Below are 25,897 nucleotides of genomic sequence, written 5' to 3'. Positions count from 1 at the left end.
CTCAGCAGCTCCTGAAACCTCGGTGGTCCAAGTTGAGGGTCCCCCATCTCCATCTCCTTTCTCCCACTTTGCCTGTTTCTTACTTTCCTCCCAAACCATATCTTCCAAGGCATTGATTTATTCAACAAATGTGAATATGGTGGGCCCCATTAGAAGATGGAAATACAAATGGGCTATAGACAAAGTCACCACTCATAGAGCTTCAAGCCCCAGTCTCCTCACCCACTTAAGGGAAGAAGAAGTTATGTTGGCTCACATCATTCATGGTAGTAGAGAGTGAAGAGATGGTGGTGGGAATAGTCAGTCAGCTAAACACATTGCATCCACACTCAGGAAGCAAAAAATGATTGAGGCCAACCTATAAAGTGTCGAGCCCCACCAAGTACGATCTCCTCAAGCAGTTCCACCAGCTACAGACCAGGCATTCTAATGCATGAGGCTGTGAGAAACATTTTTCATTCAAATCACAGCATCGTGCCATTTGCCAAGATCCCCTAGACCAGCAGGCTTGGTGCATCCTTTCTCCACTGTCATATTCTTTTTGTTTTAATTTTAGAAAGATCTGCCAACAGCTCTTCTTTGGAAGCTAATGTCAAACTGTGAGTGCTTACAGATCCATGACAGCCCATGAGGACAGTCACCTGCTTAGTATGTCGCTTGGTTCATTACTGGGGCAAAGGTGAAGAGTGGCTCCTGTGAGCCCTGAACAAACTGCTCAGAAGCACTGGCTCCGTGTTTTAGCTGGAGGGGTGAAGTAGGAGACCTGGGACCAGTAAAGGACATAGCCCAGGGATGGAAGTCCCTCAGGCCAGGAGAAGACTGAAAGCCACAGCATAACCTTGAAGGGTGGGACAAGGAGTGGCCAGCTAGGGACTCATTTGAGTGTCATTTCGTGGGATCACTAGCTCAGTGCGGATGCTAGGGTAAATAGAGACACTAAGGTAAAGATGATCAGACATCAGCAAAGCTGCTGGCTGGATATGCCCAGTGAACTTCCCCCATGTAAAAAAAAAAAAAAAAAAAAAAAAAAACAAGTAAAAGACAACAGCAATTTCTATAGAGCCTGAGGCAGAAGACTTGAGGGCAGGGCAAGGGCAGGGATGTTTCAGAGTAGAAAGACACGTGGTGACCTCACAAAAAGAATCTAAATATAGTGCATCTCTGCTTTTAACACCAAAGAGGTAACCTGAACCAAGAAGGCGATGCCATGATGGGCAGAGGGCAAGCAGGAGACCATCCCCAGCTAACTCTCCCTCATCGTTGATACCTGGATCCTCACTGCAGGAAATTCCAGAGACATTTGCAAGCCTGAGTCCAGACTGAGGAACTGCCTTCGACTGCGGTGCTGTCCCCAAAAAGGTCTAGTATTCACACGCCTTCTATACCCAGCTGTTGCTGCAGGGAGCTGTCCTGAGATCATGCTCACCCCCCCTCCCCCACAGCCTTGGATGCGTCAGAGTAGCCCATTGTGAGACCTCAGCCTGCCGAGTACCCAAAAATCACATGGCTCTGCCCACCTACCCGTGCCCTAAAAACACCTGTGCAGGACATATTGTGTAGTTCACTCTTCAGCATCCTGGAGAAACAGCTGAGAGACCTGCCTACTGCCTCAGGAGCTTCCGGGAGCCCCTTCTGATGACAGGAAGAAGCCAGCACCCCCCACCTAAACATCTTCAGTCCTGGAAACAGCTGGACAGACAGTCCTGAGTAACTTGACTCACAGAAGTCTAGGGTTCAGAGGAGTGACCCCCACCCACCCGTAACACTGGAGGTCAACTCAGCATCACTTCCTAAATGGCTCTAAGAAGTACTGCCTGAGCTCTTGCAGCCCCAGAAGCAGCTGAGCTGCTTATTCTAGAATCTCAGCCTGTGGTTGGTCCATTCACCGACTTTTGCGTGTCTAGACAGGACTTGATGAATACACTGAGCCACACAGTCTCTGTGAGGTCATCTGTGCAGCCTTGCAATGCTGACAGGTACCAGAATGGGTCTATCAGCCTGGCTCAGCTGCTGGAAGGCTCCCAGGTATGACCATCCAATACCAAGCATGCTGTGCCCCAGTCACCTATGTCCACCAGTCAGTTTTTCATCTTCTGGAGGTGACCAGTGTATAGCATCTGTAGCCAGGGACACCACAACTAGGATGGCCAAGAACCTTCCACAGCTAGGAGTTCAAACCTTCTAATCTGTGCAGCCCAGTCTGTGGTCACATGGCAGATACCACCAGCCTTTACTGCCATGGAAGAACACACAGATACCACAACCCAAGAGCAATCCTGGAAGTGAGGCCAGTACAGCCTGCACAATCAGAATCTACAACCCACCATTTGCAGAAAGCCCCTTTCTGTGGCAGATACCCTGTAACCCTGGCAGAGCTGGCTGACCCACTAGAGGGGAAGACACCAGCACCAAGCCTTGGGGAGCATGAAAAAGCATGACAGCTTAAAGAAACACAAAATTTCTGAAGACAGGCCCCCCCCCTAAGCAAATGAGCTTGATATATTGCCTAGTGAGGAATTCCAAAGAATGTTTTCAAAGAGAAATTAATGAGATACATGAGGATATAGACAGATAACTTAATGGGATCAGGAACCTGTTCACAAGCAGAGTGAGGAAATCCACAGAGAGATCACACACACACACAAAAAAAAAGTCAACTAGAACCCTGAAGAATGCACTGCCTAAGGGGCCAAGAAAATGTCAACCACTTCAACAGTGGAACTGATCAGGTAGAAGAAAAGAATTGTCGATGAAAGAAATATTTAACTGAGGTAAAATAAATGAAAAAGAAAGTGCAGTGCCTCCATTTGCTCTCTGCTGCTGTGATAAAACATCATGATCCAAAGCAACTTAGAAAAGAAGGGGTTTGTTTTTCCTTCTTGTTTACAGTCTATTATAATGGGAAGTCAGGGAAGGAACTTAAGACAGGAACCCAGAGGCAGAAACTGCAGCCAAGACCATGGAGGAACGCTGCTTACCAGCTTGCACCCAATGGCTTATTCTGCCTTCTTTTTTATACAACCCAGTGGGTAGGACTGTCCACAGTGGGCTGGATCCTCCCACATTCGTTGTCAATCAAGAAAATGCCCCACGGGTTTACCCATAAGCCAATCTTGTACAGGCATTTTTGATTGAGGTTCCCTCCTTTCAGATGTCTCTGACTTATGTGAAGTTGATACCAACACACTAAGAGAAAGCATTTGATAGCTACGGGACATCTTTGAGAAGCAAAGAGAGTCCTCAAGAGTATCACGGGGAAGAAAAGGATGAGAAAGACCCATGTATGTGAAGTGGTTTTGGAACGTTTCCTATTCTTGGGGAAGACATGGTCAAACCTGCAGGAGTCTCACAGAGCCAATCCACAAAGATTCCGTCTGAGATGTATGAGAGTCTGATTGCCAAGCAGACAAGACAAGGTAGCAACTGTAATAACGGAGAGAAATGCTGACCTATTCACACAGAGCCCAAGGTAGACATGTGGCCAGTTGCTCAGCAGGACACTCACAGGTCAGAAAAGAACCGGATGAAGTGTTGACAGTCCTGAATGAATGAACTATGCACACGGGAACTGGAAGGGACATGTGCACCAGCCTACATAAGGAATAGTTGTCCCCTAGCCCTGGGATAATAGGAAAGGTGGCACACTAAGGTAAGTTTCACAATCTATCCCAAATGAAGGTGCCATGCAGAAAGAAAGTCATGCTTCAAACTGGAGTTATTAACATTATTAATTCTAGAGTTTAATTTTTGTGCAAATGTTATATAATCACATCATAATAGCCATGTCCTAAAAAAGTTTGTTCTGTATCTATGGAGCCCCACTTTCAGAACACTTATAAGCTTCTGATGACAGTTGGCTGTGAGAACCTTAGATCTAGCCTCGCCTAGGCTGTCATCTAGGATGCTCCTCAGAGAGGTGTCCACACCCCCTATAAAGGCCATTTATGTTGCAGATGTCTGCTGAGTTCCACATTCCCACAGCTCTCTCTGTGTGTCCCGAAAGGACTGGAGTGCAGGCTAATGTCTTCAATACCGTGACTATTTTAATTAGCTTCACACACACAGTGCATTGGTGAGCAGTAAGCCAGACTCCAAGCTGAAATCTAGGTTAATATCACGATGTGTGCTGAACTCCTCTGCATAAACTCCACTGATTCTGACTTCATTATTAACAGAGAGCACCCGAGTGAGTTTTGTAATTTCTTAGGTACTTACTTGGTTGAGTAAGAGTCATAGCCCGCATTTGGATCCAAAGAGTAGAAGCCTAGGCATGGACACACTTTTTCTGTGCTCGTAAGAGCTGGCACAGACAAGCATCTGAAGTAGGGAGATAGGGGATAGTTTTATTGCCTAGCCCAACCATCACTAAATCTAAAGATTGCAAGTGTAGAAAGCCTGGAAAGAAGCTTTCCAGAGCAGCTGCTGGGTGAGGATTCCTGGAAGAAAAGATGTTTTCTTTGGACCTTGATTTGCTCAACTCTCTTGTATCCAATTACATGGTTAGAAACAGCTAAAATGAAGAAGGAAGATGCTATCTGGGCTCACAGTTTGAGGGGATAAAATCCATCGTGCTGGGGACAGCCTGTGGTAGGAGTGGCTTTTGGGCCTATCCGCAACGGTGTGGAGGGGTTTGCACACGGGTTGGCCTAACTGGTGTGAAACAGAGGGGGAGGAAAGAGAGGAAGAGAGAGGGAGGGAGAGGAGAAGAGGGAAAGGAAGAGGGAGGGGCAGGGGGAGAGAGAGAGAGAGAGAGAGAGAGAGAGAGAGAGAGAGAGAGAGAGAGAGAGAGAGAATGTAAGCCTGTCCCTTAGTGGTTGGACTGGTTCGAAAGAAAGATTCTGTTCTGTGACTTGTGGGCAAACTGTAGTAGTTAATCTGGCACTTTCTGAAGATGCCACAGCTTTTCAAAATGACATCAGCAGCTGAGGACTGCGTCACCAAACATAGGACCCTTTGTGGGGCATTTCCCATTTAGACTGTGACAAACCTTGAACAGGAAACAGAACATAGTTCCATCTGTGGATAGGATGATGTTCTGTGCTCAAAACAGAATCACTATTTGCTAGCTTTTCTACAACATAAAGCAAGTCCTGACCCCAGTGGACTCATTAGGTCCCACGAACTATGGGAGCTATAGACAATAAGTCTGGGACAAGCCCAGTGTCTGGTTTTGAAAAATTGGGAGGTGCTGGGAGAAGGGTGGGGCTATTCAGAGAGAGACGTGATCAAATGTTGCCAGTGGTAAATACTCACGTCGGCAACCATGGAATAATGCCAGAACCCAGTGGAACTTGGTATTAGCAGATGAAGCTTCTGGCTGACATTCCTGGTGATCTTGCTGTCCAGACACTTAATATAATTAAGATCCATTGCCATGGAAACAGTAAAATGTTAGGCTCCTATGTAGCTGAGCATATTTCTGCAAAAAGGGTTGTCAGAAACAGCGCTCTCATGTCTACAGTGGAAAGAGAGACTAGTGGTAGATCACAGCCCCTCCCTTTAGAATGGCCCCCAGCTCCCCATTCTTTGCTGTTGCTTCCCCCAAAGCAGAAGAGATCCAGACACAGAGACCCACCATGACTGTTACATGTATGTTCAGTCTTGTTCACATCATTTTCTGCTGACCCCTGCCGTAAGCCACTTATCCACACAGCTGCAGAGCCTCAGATATCCTCTACTCTAACTCAAAGCCCTTCCTCCGAAGAGAATGTTTGGGGAGCAGCAGCGGATTCCACACGCATGTGCCTGGCTCAGCTCTCTCCTGGGCTGAGGCTCTGTTCCAGTTTGTATCTCCTGCTGAGCATCATTGGTCATGCCAGGATGCTCTCTGTGGATGAGCACGGTACACCCCAGCGATGAATATCAGATCCTTCCCTAGCTACAGAACCTCCACAATGACCCCTGTACAGTGACCTCCCAACCTTGGTCTGGATCCACACTAAGCTCTGAGCAGATGTGAGATGTGGCGACTGTCACCATTCTGGTTCCGTTGGCCACAGGGCCCTGAGGAGGTAAGGCAGATGCCCTCTTGGTTTGAGGGTTTTATAGCATTATTGCCCTAGTTTCTTCTGCTGCTTCTGTGATCAAACAAGCCTGAGAAAGCATCTTAAGAGAAAAAAGGCTGGGTTTGGTGCAGTTTAAGGTCCCCTTCTCTCCTGGAGATTGCGTGGAGATGTCAGAGCCTCTCACCACCTTTGTCCTCTCTGCAAGGTGCCTCAGAAAGACTTCTCAAACACTCTTGCAGTTGCTTGAATCTGTGAAGGACAATAGGACCACGGAGGTTGGAGGCTATGGAAATCCTTGTTAGTTCTTCTATTAGTCGGGGTTCTCTAGAGAAACAGAGAAATATATATATATATATATATATATGTATTAAATACATAATAAAAATTTATGATTTATTAGTGTGACTTACAGGCTGTGGTTTGACTATTCCAAAAATGACTGTCTCTCAGTGGAAAGTACAAGAATCTGATAGTGGCTCAGCCCCCGAAGCTGGATGTCTTGAGTAGCCTCCAGAAGACACCAGAATCCCAAAGAAGTAGGAACTCATACAGTGAAGAAATGGATTTGTCACTGAGATCGAAGGCAAGCAAAGAGCAAGGAATTACTTCTTTCATGTCCTTCATATAGGCTGCCACCAGAAAGTGTGACCAAGATGTAAGGGTGGTCAGGGGCTGGGGATATGTATCGGTCACTAAGGTACTTTCTGTGCAACCATGAGGACCTGAGTTTGATCCCTAGAACCAATGTAATTCTGGCACAGGGTAGGTGGAGACAGAAGGATGGCTAGAACTCATTGAGATCACTCATGTATAAATGCACACATAAAAGAAGACGGTGTGACTGTGTGGGAAAATGCAGATATGAGTGAGCAAACCAATGAACGAATAAATGCATCCTACCCTCATGCCAACACAGGCTAGTGAATGGGAAGTATCGATATAAGGTCTTCCCCCTCAGGCTTCTGATTTATTGTTCATAGAAGCAATACTTTCAATAAGCGAGAGTAGACTTGGAGGAAAATATCACAGTCAGTTCTTCGGGGAATTTCTTTTAAAAGTCAGGCAGAAAGCATGCTTAATTTAACAGTATGCTAAAGTCACAAATGTGCTTGTGGACATGGAGAGTAAGGGAGCAACTGGCCCCAGGACTCAGAAAAGTGACCAAGGAGAGTCAACAGCTCATCTACCTAAGTCAGGGATTCCAGGACCTTAATACTGGCAAGTCCATAGTCACCCCATCTACTTGGGTTCACCAAGTTGCTTTCCAAGTGGTCCTATCAGGACCCTGCATCCTGTCCTTTGGGGCCTCCTCTCTTTGAGTCCTCCTTTTGTCCCCAACACCTTCTGCTCTCAGCCTCTTTCCTGTCCTCACTCATGTCTTACTCTCTTCCTTGGGCTACCTCCTCCAAGAAAGCTTCCCTAAAAGAAGACTGACCTTCAGGTCTATAGATCTGCTGCCTGAAGGGGATCCATGATAGGTTATCATGGGTTGCCCCCTTATACGTTACAGCAACCTCCATCATTGTGGGGGGTGGTTTTGAGAGAAAATGGCCCCCAAATGAGTGGCACTATTAGGAGGTATGGCATTTATTGTGTGCCATTGTTGGAGGAAGTTTGTCACTGTGGAGGCAAGGTTTGGGGTCTCAAGCTTCATTCACTGTGATATATTCTGTTGCATTCTGACCAAGTTGCAGCCAGCACTATCTATGTGAGTGCTGCCATGTTCACCACCATGATGATAATGGACTAAACCTCTGAATCTGTAAGCCAACACATCAATTAAACCCTAAGACAGAAGTTAATACCAGGAATTGGGGTATTGCTGTGATGAGTCTGACAATGTTGTTGTTTGGAGGAATTTGGACTTTGGTACTTTGGATTAGGAAAACAGTGAATTCTTTAAACACAGCTTAATGGGCCATACCAGTAGGAGCATGGAAGACAGTGGTGCTGAGAATGATTTGAATTGTAGAGATCAAGAGGTTTCAGAGAAGAAGAATGTTAGTATGTGGCCTAGAGACCTGTCTTGTGGTATTTTGGTGACAAATGTGACTGCCCTTGTCCAAAAAGTTTGCCTGAGGCTAAAGTGAAGTTTTGGATTAATTCCATTGACGGAGGAAATCTTAAAACAGCATGACTGACATGTGATTATAGGTATTAATTCTGATGAATATTTATAATAAAACTGAGCAAGCTGAGCAAATAAAGATGCAAAATGTACAGATTGAGAAAAGGGGTACCAGGAAGTGGAATGAGCTAAATCCTGTGTTCAAGGAAATAACGGATTAAGAAATGGAATAAAGGGAGTGGTGTCACCCAGCTAAGTTTTCAACTTGTGAAAAAGAATTAAAGAAAAGTTTACAACCCAATTTGGTGGTACAAATCTTTAATTTCAGCACTTGGGAGCAGAGGCTGGAAGATCTCTGAGTTTGAGGACAACTTGGTCACAGAGAAAGTTCAGGAACAGCCAAGCATAGACAGCAAAAGAAAACAGAAAGCTGGTGAAGATGTAGTTAAATGAGGGGATCATGTTTCAACCCCAGCAAATAGCAGACCTTGCTTCATCCATATGGTTCTGGAGTTAAGGATAAAAGGAAGGGGCTATGGAATTTGTCTCCACACCTGAAGAAAGTCACTGAAACCAAGCATGTGTCAGGGGTAACCCTGAATGCAAACCCAGAGAGGTCATTTTGTGAAGCTTTAAAATTGAAGCATGGGTTTCCTTGGAGAACCCAAGATGTTAGAGATGCCAGAACTGTGGGATACCTGCTGGGGAGAACTGCTAACAAGGTATGGAGCCAGTCCAAGAGAAAGATGTGCATTGCAGCCAATAAAGCTAAAGAGAAGGAGATCTGAAGAGCGTTTTGACATCAGACATGGAGATGCAGAGATTGGAGTTTGCACAGCTGGTTTCCAGTCTTGCTGTGGTCCAATGTTTCCTCACCATGCCCCCTTCCCTTTGTTTTGGAATTGTAATGTATATCCTGTGCCATTAAGTGTTGAAAGTATGTGATCTGTTTTGTTTTGTTTTAATTTTACAGGGGATTACAGTGAATGCCATGTGTCAGAAGAGACTTTTGAAGTAGGTCTGGATACATTTTTGCATTATGATGTGGCTATAAGCCTTTGGGGGCTAGGGAGTGGAATATGGTGGTTTGAATGCAATTGGCCCCATAGTCTCATAGGGAGTGGCTCTATTAGGAGATGTGGTCTTGTAAGTGTGACCGTGTTGGAAGAAGTGTGTCTCTGTAGCAGTGGGCTTTGAGGCCTCATATATGCTCAAGTTTCACTCAGTGTGACACTAAGACTGCTTCCTGTTGCCTTTTGATCAGGATGTAGCCAGCACCATATCTACCTGAATACTGCCATGCCAGACTAAACCTCCGAAACTGTTAGCTGCCCCCTTAATTAAATGTTTTCCTTATAAGAGTAACTTATAAGGTCATGCGGTCTCTTCACAACAATAGAAACCCTAACTAAGACAATGGCCTTTACCATACTCTGGAGCAAAAACAAAGATGTATAGGATGCACTCATGATGGAAGAGATTTGGTCCATGACAATCACATAGGAAATGGCAGAGGGACACGGCAGCGGGGTTGCAGGTATACAGACACAACATGTCTGAGCTAAGGTGGCTCAGCAGGCCTTGTTCTCACAGGTAGAAACAGCAGGAGCTCCTCTTGCAAAGAAGTCAACAGTAACAGTATTTGGAGTTGGAAGAGATTGTTTCCCAAACCCAAGATATTTTCCAAAGGTCCTATCAGGCACTTGGGTGTGTGAGTATTCAGGGGCTGGCTCCAGGCTTGCAGAACTGGGTGTGAGTCCCATTGATCTACTTCCAAGCGGCTGGCTTACGTAGACAGTCATCATGTTTTCCTGATGAGTTAGTCTGTTGACAGGCTGTAGTGCTCTGCTCAGGCAGTGGCCAGCAGCCAGGAATCCACTTCTCTGGTGACTGCCTGGAAGTGAATTCCAACTGGGACTACAGCAATGCTTTGTTTCTGTCTAAACCTAGCTTGTATTTCAAGGGGTGAAAACTAAGGACTGGCAGGGTGGCTCGGCAGTAAAGAGCACTTGCTGCTCTAGGAGACCAGGACTTAGTTGCCAGCTCACAACCGTCTGGAAGTCTGGCTTTAAGGTATCTGACGCCCTCTTCTGGCCTCTGTGGGCACAGCATGTACATGGTGACCATACATTCATAAAGGCAAAACACTCATTCACGTAATAAGCAAACAAATAAACCTTTAAAATGGCAATGGGTAGAACCAGTGTTCTAAGATTTAGTCAGGGGTCTAGGCATTAAAGGGGAAGAGGAGTTCCTCGACCATATAACACGACTTTGAGGGTGCCTGCTTCCTCTCTGGTACAATCTTAGCCCATGTAATGCTAATATTACCTCCAGGGCATGATTATTTTAGGCCTCCTTGTAGATTTTGAATGTATTCTTTGGTACTTTGATATTTAAAACATGTTTTTTTTTTCTGAAGCCGTGATTTTCCTACATTACAGACTATATAAAATTTATTGGAGCCCATGTCTTGTCAAAACTCCTTAGGAGGAGAGTTGCTGCAACGCATTGAGACAGGACAACCTGGGGGAGGGAGGGTTGGCAAAGAGGCTCATAGATAATAAAAATTGACACTCACGTGGTGGGCCTGTGTGCGTGGAGATTCCCCTCAAGGCAAATCAGCATGATCGTCTTTTAATTAACCTTGAAATTGGAATATTCTCAAGCAACGAAACCTTTCTGTGTGAACTGTGGTGAAGCAGAGGCCCTGTGTTATCATAATAGCATCTTAAACCCAGTAACACACTTAACATCTGTCTAATAGAAGTGTCTGTGAGTGCCACAACACGCTGCCAGTAATAACACCTCCAAACAAGCCTTTACATAATCTCAGAGATGAGCCAGGCATCTCTCTCTCTTTTGATGGGCAACCATTTCCCTTGCTGTGCTGGAAACAAGTCTCATGAGTGTTAGAGAAGGCACTACTGAGCTGTGTTAGTCCCCATCTTAGCTCTACATGGCAGAGAGTCAACTAGACCCAGCACTCAACACATGTAAGGTCATCCTAGGCAGCCTTAGCCAGCTCCTGGACACATAGGGGTCCCTAAAATGGAAGTCCCACCCCCAAGACTTTGCCAGTTTTATGGCAAATATGTCAAAGGAAGGGTCAGCTGGCCTCTGTCTTCCTGTCTATCCCTGGCTTCTCCCTGGTGAGTACACTGATCACTATGGGCCCTTAACTACAGCAAGAGAATTCCAGAACAGCAGCTAAGTCACTTTTGCCTGATGTCTACACCTTGTTCATGATTGCTCCTCAATCACCAGGTCTTTTCTCTGGCGGCATCAGCAGACTCTATTGCACCCTCTGCAACTAACTGGAGAGCAGGTAAAGATGCAGAACACAAGAGTCCCTGGAAGGGTAGGAGTGAGGCTGGAAGAGGGGCTCCCATCTTAGCTCTTGGCTCTTAGCCATAATTCATAGGTCTGGTTGTCTGTGAGAGAGACTTAAAGACACAGTCCTGGAAAGATGGAGGAGCTGGGATTTGGAGGTGAGAGACTGTATTCCTACAGCTGTTTCCATGAGTCTTTTGCCCTCTCTGTAGGGTGTTCTCATCCATAGCTTTGCCCCAGGTGCCAGGGTGGAGTCCTGAATCTCTACACAGTTAGACTATCTGGGACCCCTCCCTGAATGCACAGAACATGAGCCACACTCCCTCATGTCTACCCCTCCACATAACCCATAAAGCATGAGCTTATGTCCCATGACCAAGGCTGTGTGTCTCCTCACACATTGTCCTCTCTGCCAGTTCCCTAGAAGACAGCAGGAAAGGCACAGAGTTCCTGGGAACCATGGCCCTCACCAGCACCTCACCCATGCTCCATGCTGGAATGGATGAAAATGCCATTGTTAATGCCTACACAATTAGAGAGCCTTAGAGTGACTAGCTCCCCAGGGAGCTAAGCACAAGACTCCAGTGGCCTGGACACCTTGGGAATGCACAGAGGCAGATTACTCTCCCACCCCTCTCTCTGAACCCAGAGGCCCTGCCTGAGGCCCCTCCCACTCTCAGTGTGGCTCCTGAGTGGGCACTGGTCCAGCCTCCCCTGGTTCTGTCTTCTCACAGGACTGTCAGTCTGTTCTTGCACTAATTACGGCCTGTCATCCAGAACAAATACCTCATATGACAAGCGAGATAATTAATATGCTCAGAGAAAACTTTCTTTTTTCTTAATTAGAGCACACAATTTCTCTAAAGAGCAGGAAAATATATACATTGCGTCCAGCCAGTGTGGGCACAGTTGAGAATGTATAGGATCTTTGAGATTTGGTTACACTGTGTTTTCTTCATTTCCCTTTTAAGGAATAAAAGCAGTGAACAACTAGGCCATTTTTTGAAATAAATATCCAGGAAGTAGCAAACAGACAACAATGGCAGCTGTTTGGTTCGTGTCTGATGCATACGAGTCATTGTGCAAACATCTGTAACATCCAGTTACTGCACTCTGAATTGGTATGATCTTGTTTAGCTGAAGAGATGAGAGGGGTGCTGAGAGATGTCTCAGTGAGTAAAATGTTTCGCCATGTAGGCACAAGAACCTGAGTTCAGTAGCCAGAGCCCATAGAAAAAGCTAGAGGTGGTGGCATATGCTTTTAATCCCAACTCTGAGGAAGTGAGGACAGGAGGATCCTTGAGGCTCTATGACCAGCCAGTCTAGCTGAATTGTGAGCCCCAGACCATGAGACCGTGTCTTAGAAAATAATGTTGATGATTCCTGAGGTGAAACACCTGAGGTTGTCCTTTGACCTCCAAAATTATGTTCACACATGTGTACATGACTGCATACATGTGTGTGTCACACACACGCACATCCTTGCACACATATGCAAAAAGCATGTGGGATCAGGGAGCTTTAAGAAAAATGCATGATTCGGGCAGTGGTGGTGCATGTCTTTAATCCCAGCACTCTGGAGGCAGAGGCAGGCTGATCTATGTGAGTTTAAGTCCAGCCTGGTCTACAAGAGTGAGTTCCAGAACAGGCTCCAAAGCTACAGAAGAACCCTGTTTCGAAAAACCAAGAAAAAAAGAAAAATACATGATCACAGGCTTGGGCATGGTAGGGTCTCCTTTCCTGAACCTCCCTTTCTGTAGGGTTGGAATTGGAGCATCTCAAAGCATCTGGCCCAAGTTTGTACTTGAACTATGGCTACCAGATCTCAGTACAAGAAGAAATAGACAGCTGTGATCTCAGCTTTGAGAAAGTGCAGGAAACACTCAACCTGGTGGAGACCAAAGGTGCGATGATGGGGGGCAGACTCCTTGTTCCCCATATTCCAGACAGCATAGGGACACCAGCAGGTCATTGGGGAAGGGGCCAGGCCTCAGACCACCAAGATTAGCATGGCGGTGCACAGGAAAGTAGAAGTCAGCAAACAGCCACGCCAAAGTGGACAAAAAAGTAAGCCCCTGCCTGCTGTGACACCTCCTAAACTCTGCTCCCACCCTTTGAGAAACTGCAGGTGAGGGGGTGTCACCTTACTGGAGGTCACTTTGATAAGACAGGGATAAAGTCCTCAGCTCCCAGCATCTATCACTTTATCCCTCCATTTGGAGAGCAAAAATTGGGCATTTGTTCATCCTGATTTATGCTCTTTTTTTTTTTTCTCCTTGAAAAATATTCGATTCCCTGGTTTTAGCCATCAGGGGAAAAAGAAAGAACATTGCAATTTCTTGTAAAAGGCTCTTCTCAGCTCACAGATCTCTCCACCTTCCTGAAGATGGTGAGGGCAGGGCAGGCACAGGTCTCTGTCTGCAGTGGCTCTGAGCTCATCATACCCATGACTCTGCAGGGAATGTGCAGGGCAGAGATAGCCAGGCATGGAAGCCAGGTGTCTGAGAAGTGGGAAAGAGTCATGTCCATTTTTGAAATGCTAGACTGGACTTAATGTCCATGGAGGAGGCCCAGTATTCACCAGGAAGTTGAATATCTACCTGAAGGAACAGATGCATGGTGTCTGCTCTGCACCCCGAGAAAGGATACCATAGCATGGCTTCAGGATAGGAGGCCGAAGAGGTAGTTGATAGGAGACTGAGACAGGAAGGGAGTTCATGTTTTTACCCATCCCTTGGAAGGGCTGGAGGGAAACAAATGACTTATGGATCATCTCATTCCAGCCCCACCTACCCCAGGAGGATGACATCATCCAAGAATAGTCATTCAATAAGGAGGTCAAAGGGCTGGCCTGGCAGAATGAGACATTCTGTCTATCAAGGGCCTGAAAACAGGGTACACAACCACACTTCTTCCTGCAAGGAGCTCCAGCCATGCAGAAACCAGGAAGAGGCCAGGTCAGAACAAAAGGGACTTCAGATCTAATTATGAAGGTATTTTTGAACATGGACACCGGCCATATATCAAGGCTACAAACCTTCCTCTTAGAATCCAGAGACCCAGTGTTTCCTGGTTCTTAAAAATGGACAAAGGACTATTTGACATTTCTGTTTCTTCTTTTGTGACTTTTGACAGGTGACATCTTAGAAGGGACTAAGTAAATTGTGGTCATAGGGCTGTTCACAGTCTCCTCTCATTATCTGTTCACTGTGTTAGACCTGTAGCAATGTCCAGGCTTTCATCTCTAACACAAATAATTTGTGTTTTCTCTGTTTTTAATTACTCTGGTTAGAGACTTACTAACCTATTGGTCTTTCCAAAGAAATAGATCCTTATTTTGTTGATTTTTTTTTCCTATACTGCTTTTTTTCGACTTTATCAGCTTCTACTCTGATCATTTTTTTTCCTCTACTGCTTGCATTCCTTTTCTCTGCTTAGGTGACTCATTTCTCCTGTGTGTGCATTCTACACTATAAATTTTCATCTCAGTATTATTTTTACTGTGTCCCACAAATTTTAACAAGTTGTATTTTCATTTTTTAATTTATCACACAGTATTTTTTAATTCACTTGAGATTTTTGTCTTTGGCTCTAATATTATTTACAGTATTACTGTTTAGTCTCTAAACACTTGGGGATTTTACAGCTGTCTGTTATTGGTTTCTAAGAGCCTGAATTATATGATTCTTCTTCTTTTAAGTCTTTAGTTGGCATCTTATCAACCAGAGTGCATTCTCTCTTGGTGAAAGTTCCACATGATCTCAAGAGAAGTGTGTTGTCTGATGTTGTCAGATAAAGCAGTCTACAGATATGAATAGTATCTAGAGGATTGATGGAGCTGGTGATGTCAACTATATTTTTGGTTACTTTTGCCAGCTGGGTTTACTCACCTATGAAATAGTGGTGTGAAGATTACAGAACTAACTAACAGTGGCTTCTTACCTCTCTCCTTACACGCTCGACTTCTCTGTATTTTAACATTTGTTATTAGGCACAAGCAGGGTAAGGATATTATGTTCTCTTAGAGAGTCATCTCCTAAAGACCTTTTAAGAAGGCTGACCAAACATCTGCCAGCATGGTTAGTGGAGTCAAGGGAATAGCAAGGGTGAAGGTCTGAGCTGGCAGCTAAGAACATATACTGCTCTTACAGAGGACCCAAGTTCAGTTCCAAGTGCCCAGGTCAGGCAACTCATAACTGCCTGTAACTCAAGCTGGGGTGCCAATGCCTTCTTCTAGCCTCCACAGGTTCCCAAACACACTCACATAAACAGTTGCATACACACATAATAAGAAATAAACAGATCCTGATCCCCAAACCACATAAAAACATTACTGAAAAAGAGAATTACAGACCAATTTCACTCATAAACATTGATACAAAATACCAAATAAAATACTGGCAAATCAAGTCCAAGAACACATCAGAAAAATCATCCACCATGATCAAGTCGACTTCACCCCAGAGATGCAGGGATGGTTCAACATACAAAAACCTGTCAACGTAATCCACCTTATAAGAAACTGAAAAATAAAAACCACATGATCATCTCATTAGATGCTAAAAAAGCGTTTGACGAAATACAACATCCCTTCATGATAAAGGTCTTGGAGAGAGTTGGGATACAAGGAACATACCGAAACATAATAAAGACAATATATAGCAAGCCAACAGCCAACATCAAACTATATGGAAAAAACTCACAGCAATCCCACTGAAATCAGGAACAAGGCAAGGTTATCCACTCTCTCCATATCTATTCAATATAGTTCTTGAGGTCCTAGCTAGAACAATAAGAAAACAAAAGAAGATCAAGAGAATATAAATCGGAAAAGAAGTCAAACTCTTACTATTTGCTGATGATATGAGAGTTTACATAAGCAACCCCAGAAATTCTACCAGGAACTTCTACAATTGATAAACACTTTCAGTGATATAGCAGGATACAAGATTAACTAAAAAAAAAAAAAATCAGTAGCCCTCCTGTACACAGGTGATAAATGGGCTGAGAAGGAAATCAGAGAAACTTCACCCTTCACAATAGCCACAAATAGCATAAAATATCTTGGAGTAACTCTAACCAAACAAATGGAAGACTTGTATGACAAGAACTTTAAATCTTTGAAGAAAGAAATTGAAGAAGACACCAGAAAATAGAAAAATCTTCCATGCTCTTGGGTAGGTAGAATTAACATAGTAAAAATGCCAATCTTACCCAAAGCAATCTACAGAATCAATGCAATGCCCATCAAAATCCAAGCAAAATTCTTCACAGACCTCAAAAGAATGGTACTCAACTTCATATGGAAAAGCAAAAAACCTAGGATAGCCAAAATAATCCTGTACAATAAAAGAACTTCTGGAGGCATCACAATCCCTGACTTCAAACTCTACTACAGAGCTACAGTACTGAAAACAGCCTGGTATTGGCATAAGAACAAACAGAAGGATCAATGGAACCAAATTGAAGACCCGGATATTAATCTACACACTTTCGAACACCTGATTTTTGACAAAGAAGCAAAAAATATCAAATGGAAAAAAAAAGAAAGCATATTTAACAAATGGCTCTGGCATAACTGGATATCAACATGTAGAAGAATGAAAATAGATCCATATCTATCACCATGCACAAAATTTAAGTCCAAATGGGTCAAAGACCTCAACATAAACCCAATTAAAAACAAAAACAAATAAACAGTTTTTAAGAAAGAAAGACAGAACAAAGCCTAACAAAAGCTTTCACCAGAGGCCACCAAAGCTTTGGTTAGAATGAAAATATGTTCCACTTGAACAATTGACACACACCTCAGCTCTTCACTGACATACAAGATAGTCGAGCCTCACCCGAATGCCTGTGCGATTGGGTTTAACTACCCTCCTCTGGTGGTACTCACCTCACCTTCTTTAGCCCACCCTGCCTCTTTCCGGGTACCTGGCTTCATCTTTCCTCTTTAGCCCACCTCGAACCCAAACATGTTCTTCCCCAACCAGAGATGCCCATCTGTTCTGCGGGTCTCTGTTTCCCTGCTACTTATCTGTTAGCTCTTCCCACGTCCTCCTGTACCCTCTTTCATGCTGGATAGACCTGAGATTCCTCTGTAGTCTCCCACAAACTGGAATGCTATCTATCATGTGTTACTGCTGTAACCCAGGACTACCACAAGGATTCAACGAGCATGTTTGAGTGTGTGAAGACAGTCAATGGTGCCTCAGTCCATAGAGCTGGTGAGCGTGGGTGGCGCACAGATTCTGTTCACTTCCCCAGTGCCAGTACCCACTGTGTGGGGTTTGATCAAAGTTTCTGACTACATCTTATACCTTCTCTCAGGGTGCCCCCTTCCTCACAGTACAAGTGGGGTTGCTACTCAGTTGGTAGAGCGCTTGATTCTCATGCAGGAAACTGTACCCACATATACCTGTGATCCTAGCACTCCACAGGCAGAGGCAGGACAGTCAGACATTCAAGTTCAACCTCGGTGTATTGAGCAAATTCAAGGCCAGCCTGGAATACATGAGAGCTTGTCTTAAAACAAAAATCCCCAAAAGGCAGCATCCCGTTTGCTGCTGAATGGGGTCCCCTCATTTGAGATAACTGTGGTGACAGCCATGCCTGCCCAATTGCCATCCATACCCTTCCTTCGGCACAGCCGACTCTTTGCATGAGAAGCTGTCAGCAAACTTTCTGTGGCGGGATAATTTTTAGTTTCCTAGTCCTGTTTAGTCCTTAAATAATTCAAAGAACACAGCCATTACAGATCCCTACAGGTTGGGCACCCTCTAGGGAAACAGTTGCGATGAGAAGAAAGAGCCGCCTCTCAACCCTGAGTTCAAGAGATGACCAAAGCTTTTAATTTAGTTTGATTGATTTAATATCCTGCATCCTGGGAGCTGAGCTCTACGTGATCCTAGCCGCTCTCCTCTCCTGCTAAGCTGGGCAGCGACTTACAGGCGGGCTCAGAACAATAATAAGACACTTTCTCTTTCCAGCACACAGTGGCCAGGGACCATTTGCAATGAGTGATGGGCCCCGGCGACTGCCGGTACATCACCCCGAGCTGTGCCCCTTGCAGAGTGGAATCCTCTTGTTGTGGGAACCCTCCTTCTTAGCCTCCCCTGGAGGACTGTGCTGTGTCGTTGTACGGATACAGTTCTGGACAGAGAGCTGCTGCGTGGGAACACTTGAGCTGCGTGCTCACACGCTCATACTTGGGGCTGCTGGGTGCTATGGGCACAGTTCCAAGCAATAGTCTCCTTTTCGATTCGTCCTATACCTCCACAGAGAGAACAGTTAACCATGAGTTCCCCGCCCTTGGATGGATGCACCTCCACCAGAAAGTTCTTCCACTGCCCCAGAGACCTAATCCACCTTCTTAGAAGCCGTTGTGACCAAGCATGAAGAGTCTCTTTGCTTATTACCATCTGTTGACCCCTCCAGGAGCTGCTGAGGCAACTCTAGGCAGATACTGGTCGAATTTTGACAACTTGACATAAGCCAGAGTCATCTGGGGAGGGGGACCCTTAACTGGGAAAACGCTATCAATAGATTGGCTGGCCGGCAAGTCTAGAGGACATTTTCTTGACCGATGATTGATGTGGCCAGGTCTAACACACTGCAGGGCAATGGTTCTCAACCTGTGGGTCATGACCCCTTTGAGAAGCTTCTATTTCCGAAAACATTTACATTACGATTTATAACAGAAGCAAAGTTACAATTATGAAGTAGGAATGAGAATATTTTATGGCTGTGGGTCACTACAACACGAAGAGCTGTATTAAAGGGTCGCAGCGTTAGGAAGGGTGAAAACCACTGCTAGGTGGTGCCACCCCTCAGCAGATGGTCCCAAGGACTCTAAGAAAGCATGAGAAGCAAGCCAGAGGAACAAGCCAGTAAGCAGTGTTCCTCCATGGCCTCTGCTTCAGTTCCTGCCTCCAGATTCCTATCTTACTTGAGTTCCTTCCCTGACTTCCTTCAATAACAGATTGTAAGTCTTAAGTCAAAATAAACCTTTTCCTTCCCAGGTTGCTTTTGGTCGTCGTGTTTATTGCAACAACTGAAAACAGAGTAGGAGAGCAGCTCAGAAAGTGAGCCCAGAGCACCCAGCAGAGCAGAACACACACACACACACACACACACACACCACACACACACACATTCCCATTAGTCGTGGAGGTGGGTTCCCGCATTGATCTGCTCCATCACTGCTGGTACTTGCACCTGAAGAGCCCACTCTCAGCATTCCTGTGGTAGTATTCATGCTGTGATTCAGTGGCTGGAAAATCCCTTGGGGGATGGACATGTTTCTTGGAGCAATGACAGGGGGGAGGGAGGACGGAAAGACAGAGCTCAACAAGGGTTCCTTGTGACTCAACCTGCAGGAGTCTTGGGACCCTCAGACTCCAACAGCAGGGCAGCTGTCTCCCTGTCTCCTCCAGGCAGGTGGGGCGAGCACTCACCACTAATCCCTGTGCCTGCCATGCAGTCAAGACCATCACCCGTGCCCAGGCTATTAGGGAGCTAATGTGCATAGGCTTCATGTGGAGATCCTTGTCAGCCCTGGCCACCCACGAAGGCGCTTCTGGGACCCTGACATCACCCCCTCTACAGAAAACACTCTGCTCAAAGTCCAGGGGAAAGTGAAAAGGGAGTAATGCTGAGTCTGGCTGGGACTGGCTGGTCCATCGACTCCCATCTGTCCACACTCAAAGGATACCTCATGCATCTAAGCAGCACAGCTCTGGGCATCTCTGTGAAGCTCTGGGTACTTCCTGGCCTTGTGCTTGTCACCACCCCAGCCACAGAACTCATCACAGCAGGTGCCATGTGGCCAGAGCCATGTCAGCAGCAGTGGGAGCCAACAGCACAGGCTGGCCACTGCTGTTCTAGGATCGTGATGTGACCCAAGGGCCAGGAGACCTGGCCATCAACAGCAATGATGCCTGGGAGTCTAGCCACTCCCAGGAGACAGTGGGCATGGTGCCAGGCAGCCGTCACGGTCCAGCCAGCAGCCAGCAGCTAGGAGGGCTTGGTAGCTCAGTGAATGTAAGGTCCTCATTCCTAGGGAACAGGTGAAGAGCACACATGTTGCTCTGGCTCAAGGGTTAACTGTGTTACCCGTGACATATGTGACCCTACAAGTCCCACAGGTCTGATATCCTGGCCCTTGTATGAAATGAATGTGTATTTAGTAGCTGAAAATTCGCTTTGAATTTGGGGATGGCATGGAATAAAAATTACAGTACACACACCATGTAGGTCGAGGGTCAGCATGTGAGGTCGTATGTCAGTTCCAGCATGCAGAAGACTTGACCACATAGCGACTATTAGTCACTTGGATCTGAGGGAAGAAAAAAGCTGATGTTGTAGTGTCTGCAAAGTTGGTAGAAGCCAATGTCCCAACCCAGTCAGGGTTTGGAAACCCAAAATTTGGAGGTCAGAGATAGAGGCCAGGATTGAGAGGTCAGAGGTGGGAGGTCAGGGGTGAGAGGTCAGGGGTAGGGCACACTCTAGTCAAGGTGTTATCTTGAATTTTGCTCTGAGGAGGAACGTGTATGAAAGCTCTGGGAATTGCCAGGTGCATCGTCCCTCAGGAGGGGAGTCAGGCAGGCACAGCGTCAACACAGGGTGCTGGTGGGAGATATGTCAGAGGAGCATGGGCCTAAGCCAGGAATGTGTCTGCCATGATGCTGAGCCCCTGGATCAACCGTCCATTTCCTTTTGTACCTGTGGATGGCATGCTTATCTTGGGATGGGCATTGGTAAGGGCTTTGCTGGCCTTTGTAGGCTCTGAACTGGCTGAGTGCCAGCTCATACTCTTGCAGGCTGAGACAGTGTTGGTTGCCTAAGCAACAGCACCCAGGGGGAAAATCAGGGAACCACTTTTGGACAAAGTCCCCCCCAGTCCCGCAGGCGTGTAGTCCTTCAGCTAGACTGTAAGTATTTGCGAAACACACAAATACTTATGTACATTATGTAACTGTGCATGCATGTGCTTTGTGTGTGGTGTATGCACTCTGTATAAAGCTCTCCACTCCCAGCTATTCACATCTATCCAAACACACAGGATCTAGGGAGGACTCAACCCCTTTCCCCCTCATTTCCACAGCACAGGGTTTCTCACTGAACCCAAAGCTCACTGCTGTTTTTGTTTGTTTGTATGTTTGTTTGTTTTTGTTGGTTTTCTTTCCTGCTAGACTGACTAGCTGGCAAGCCCCAACAATCCTTTTGTCTCCATCCCCACAGTGCTGGGTTAAGGGAGTAGATGGCCAAGTCCATGCAGGATGGAGAGAGAGTTCAGGAGTGTGTATTGCTCTTGCAGAGGACCTGAGTTCAGTACCCAGCACCTATATCTGCTGGTTCACAACCCTCTGTAATTCCAGTTCCAGGGGTCTGATGCCCTCTTTTGGACTTCTCTGGTTCCTGGCATGTTTACAAACTTGTGCACAAACACACACACCAATATATAGATATATAGAGTGTGTATGTATGTATATGCATAATTTTTAAATGGATGTAAATGATATCATCCTTGATCATTCTTCTACCTTAATTCACTGAGATAGGCTCTCTCAATCAATCCCAGAGCTCACTGATGAAGCTAGTCTCATTAGCCACTTTGCTCCAGGAATCCCCTATATTCACCTGCAGAGGCTAGAGAAGCAGGTAAGCTACCATGCTCACCCAGAGTTTATGTGGGTCTTAGGGATACACAATCTGGTCCTTTTGCTAGTGTGGCTCACATTTTAACCACAACACCATCTCCTTAAAATTTTGTGATGGAAATTCCTTCCTTTCACGAGACTGTGTTAATTTTAGAGGTCTAGTGGTTGCCCGTACAGCTGTGACTGTGGCTACAGTTTCTGGTCAAGAATGTTGACTGCCACTGGTTAACTAACACAGCAATCCGAGAACTCCTATTCTCTTTGTCCTACAGCTTCTTGGCTGTCCTCTGCATTATTAGAAATATCTCTTATATTCAAGAGATTGGAACTTTTGCTGGACGTCACAGCCAGAGTTAATAATACACCCAGAGGTCACTTAAGACTGCTATCCTAGGGTGTACTCAGCCCGTTTGTTTAACCTGCTTTAACAGAACAATGTAACAGTCAATCTTATTTGCCTTGGATTTCCCAGGTAAACAACCTTTACAACCAAAGTTAATGTGCTGCTGTAATCATAAATTATCTACTCTTCCATGCCCATGACCAGGAGCAGTGTTGTGTGTGTGGGGGGGGGGTGCGCGCACGCACACGTGCTTGTGCCTGTGTTTGTGGGCATGTGTGCGCACATGTGCATGTGCATGCATGTGTGTGTGTGTGTGTATGTATGTTTGTGTGTGATGGTAATAAATGTTGGAAACAGCATTCGGATATTACTTGACAATAATCTGGGCCAGTTGGAGTCAGCTGGAATCAGTGACTTAATCCAATGTAAATCTCTGTTAAAGATTTCTGCTAAGTATTCCTCATTCCTTCCTTACGTGATGCTTGCAGTGCTGCTCAGCAAAAGAGAAAGCAAAGCTCTTTATTACAGACAGACAGACACAGGGACAGACAATACAACATTCAGACAGGCACTGATTCAGGCTCATACAACAGAAAACAGATAGAGGACAACAGAAGACAAAGGGGGACAGCAGTAGAGAATTCAGTTGCTCTTGGTAAAGCTACTTCAGGGAAAGTGCTTTAATTTATTTTCCTTAATTTGATACCTATGCAGTATTGGTGACTCTAAGTCACCAATGTGTTCAAGCAGATGCATCTATTTTATTTACACAGTTATGTAATATTCCAGTGCTGACAGCTTGGGTCCCTTCTGTCCCCATCCCACCCCTATGGGAGAGCACTAAGAGCCTTGTTCCAATCTTGAAAGGAACTGGGCTCAGTTTGGCTAAAGAGGTAGTGTTAGGTGGTTGGATAAAACGTCTTTGGGGAGGGGCTGGTGAAGAGACTCATTTGGTAAAGTACCTGCCCCACAAGCCCGAGGATTTGATCTTGCATTCTCAGCATTCATGTGAAAAGCCATTGTGGTGATGTGTACCTGGAAGCCCAGTGCTGGGGATGGGTAGGGACAAGGGACATGTGGGACTGTTGGTAGACTGACCTAGCTGGTCAGTGTGTTCCAAGGTGAGTAAGAAATCCTCTCTCAAAAAATAAACTGGAGGGCATCTGACATGACTTCTGACCTCCACACATGTATACATACACACACACACACTCAATGTAAAAAAACAAAATACATTTTTGGAGTCTTGGAGTTTTCTCTCCTCTTGTAGTGTAGCTGTTGTTATATATCTGTTTGGCTGGTTGTTTACTTAAAAACTAGGGACTTATAGATTTTAGCATTGTAAATCCTGAGGACATTTTTTCCCTTTGATTTCATGATGGCATTAGTGTCCCAACACACACACACACACACACTGTAAAAAAAAAATCTTTATTCCAATAATAAAATCTGGTCCCATGCCCTGCCTGAACAGATACATTCTTAGGTACAACTGCATTTAATTTGGTGGGGTTTTTATCCAGCATCCATGCTCTTGCAGCATAAATTAGTATACTATATTACTTTTATTGCTCTTGTCCAATGCCAGTGTCAGGAATATTTCAGTTTTATAAAGCATTTAGGTAGTCACTCTGATCTCAGTGGTCCTTCATGTTGAGGGGAATGGAGAATGCTTACTCTCTGATGGTCTGGGGGACTCGCCCTTGACCCCCACTTCTCAGCTCCTTGATGGTGGCACTTGGGGTGGAGGAGGAAGGGAAGATTGTCGAGCAGTTTGTAAGATAGTTATGAGTCCATCCCGGAGTTCAGTTTCTCCTATAGTAAATTTTGGTATTTTATGCTTTTCTATAAAATTTCCATTTCGCTATAAATATCAAATTTATGAGCACAAAATTGGCTCTAAGACAAAGCTCTCTCCCTCTAAACTGCGCTATAATCATGAAAGGCTTCGTCCCCCATAGTTTCAACTTGAGATTGCTCTGTTTACTCAACTCTGTCCCCAGAGCTCTGTGAATTGCATTAATGTTTTCAAACAAGCTCTCTTAGCCATACTGGCTTTTCGCTTATTTTGAGTGTTTTATTAATGTATGCTTTTAATTCTATAATTTCTTTTCTTTAGGATTCTTTGTTTTGGAATGTGTTGATAGCCCTGTGTTCAGGCTTGCTCTGTTAATTGATTCTGCTGAACATTCATGGCATTTCCCGTTTCCTATTTTTGCTAAAATAGAACACTGATGCTAAGCTATGGTTCTGTAACCTTTGCCCTTCTGTTCTTCCTTGAATGATATATTGACATGGCCGATATGTGCATATGTGCACACACACACGCATGGTTTTCAAGTCTGAACTATTTCTATCTATCCACTTTGGTCAATTTTTTTAAATATTCTACACATTTTCTGTTTGAAATTTGGTCCATCCAACCCCGTGAAGACATTTTCTTGTCTTCCTCTGATGTTTATAGTTGAAATGATTAACATCCTGGTTGGAACTGGCTTTCTAATAGTGCAGAGAGGCTAAAGATTTAACTTCTCCTTCAGCCAAGAACCAAGTTGACCAAGAATTGCTCAAGATCATTCAGCCACACAGATCCAAAGGAACATTTTCTATAAGACATAGAAATAGTTTAACCTCAGCTGTGGAAGGGACATGTTGAGTGTGCCCCTCCCACCCCTTTCCACTACCCTGTCCCTTTGCCTGCAAGGGTCTTCCCTTCCAGTTTTAGTCACAACCATGCTCCTGTCACAACCATGTCACTATCACTAATTCAGATGAACGGCAGGGTCTACCTTCTTTTTTTTCACACGATTTCATGCCATTTGTGGTGCTCTTGATTTTATTTATGGTTATTTTGTTTAGGGATATTTTTGAACTGTCTTTCACAAAGAACCCATCGACGGTAAATTGATTTCCTGTGGTTTCTCATGCACGAAAATCACTTTATTTCCTTCTACTTGAATTTTTGTTCTGGGCTTAAAATGATAGAATCAGAAGGCTTTGAGAAGCTTCAGGCTGTTTTCTTTGGGATGTGGGTTGATGTTATGAACTTGCCGGTAATTCGAACTGGCTCATTCGAGAAACCTCTTCTTGTGAAGTTAGTAAGCAGGTTTTGATTGAATTTCTTGATTGGCGTTCTGGGGCTGACCCAGAACACACCCAAGCACTTTTGTTGCTTTTGTTTTTTTTAAACCTGCTGTGCTCTCCCCCACAATCTTTTTAACCGAAGCATCATGGGCACACTGTCAGAAATGTGGGCTGACAGATCTGTGTCTTTCCACAACATCTGAATGTATTGACTGGCCACACATTATAGCCATGAACTATGTTGGTGTTACTGGACGCCCTTTATCAAGTAGTTCCAATATCTCTTCCTGGTTGGCTTCTGACTATCACAGGCTTTTACAATAACCCCACACACCTTGTGCTAGGTTGGTCCTCCTGGCACTATTGTCAATGGTGTCAGGCGTCTACTGCCTGGTGGCATCCA

The sequence above is a fragment of the Chionomys nivalis genome, chromosome 17 (assembly GCF_950005125.1).
Source record: "Chionomys nivalis chromosome 17, mChiNiv1.1, whole genome shotgun sequence".
In the NCBI taxonomy this organism is placed as follows: domain Eukaryota; kingdom Metazoa; phylum Chordata; class Mammalia; order Rodentia; family Cricetidae; genus Chionomys; species Chionomys nivalis.
The sequence above is the reverse complement of the archived record's forward strand: the minus strand, read 5'-3'. Positions refer to the sequence as shown.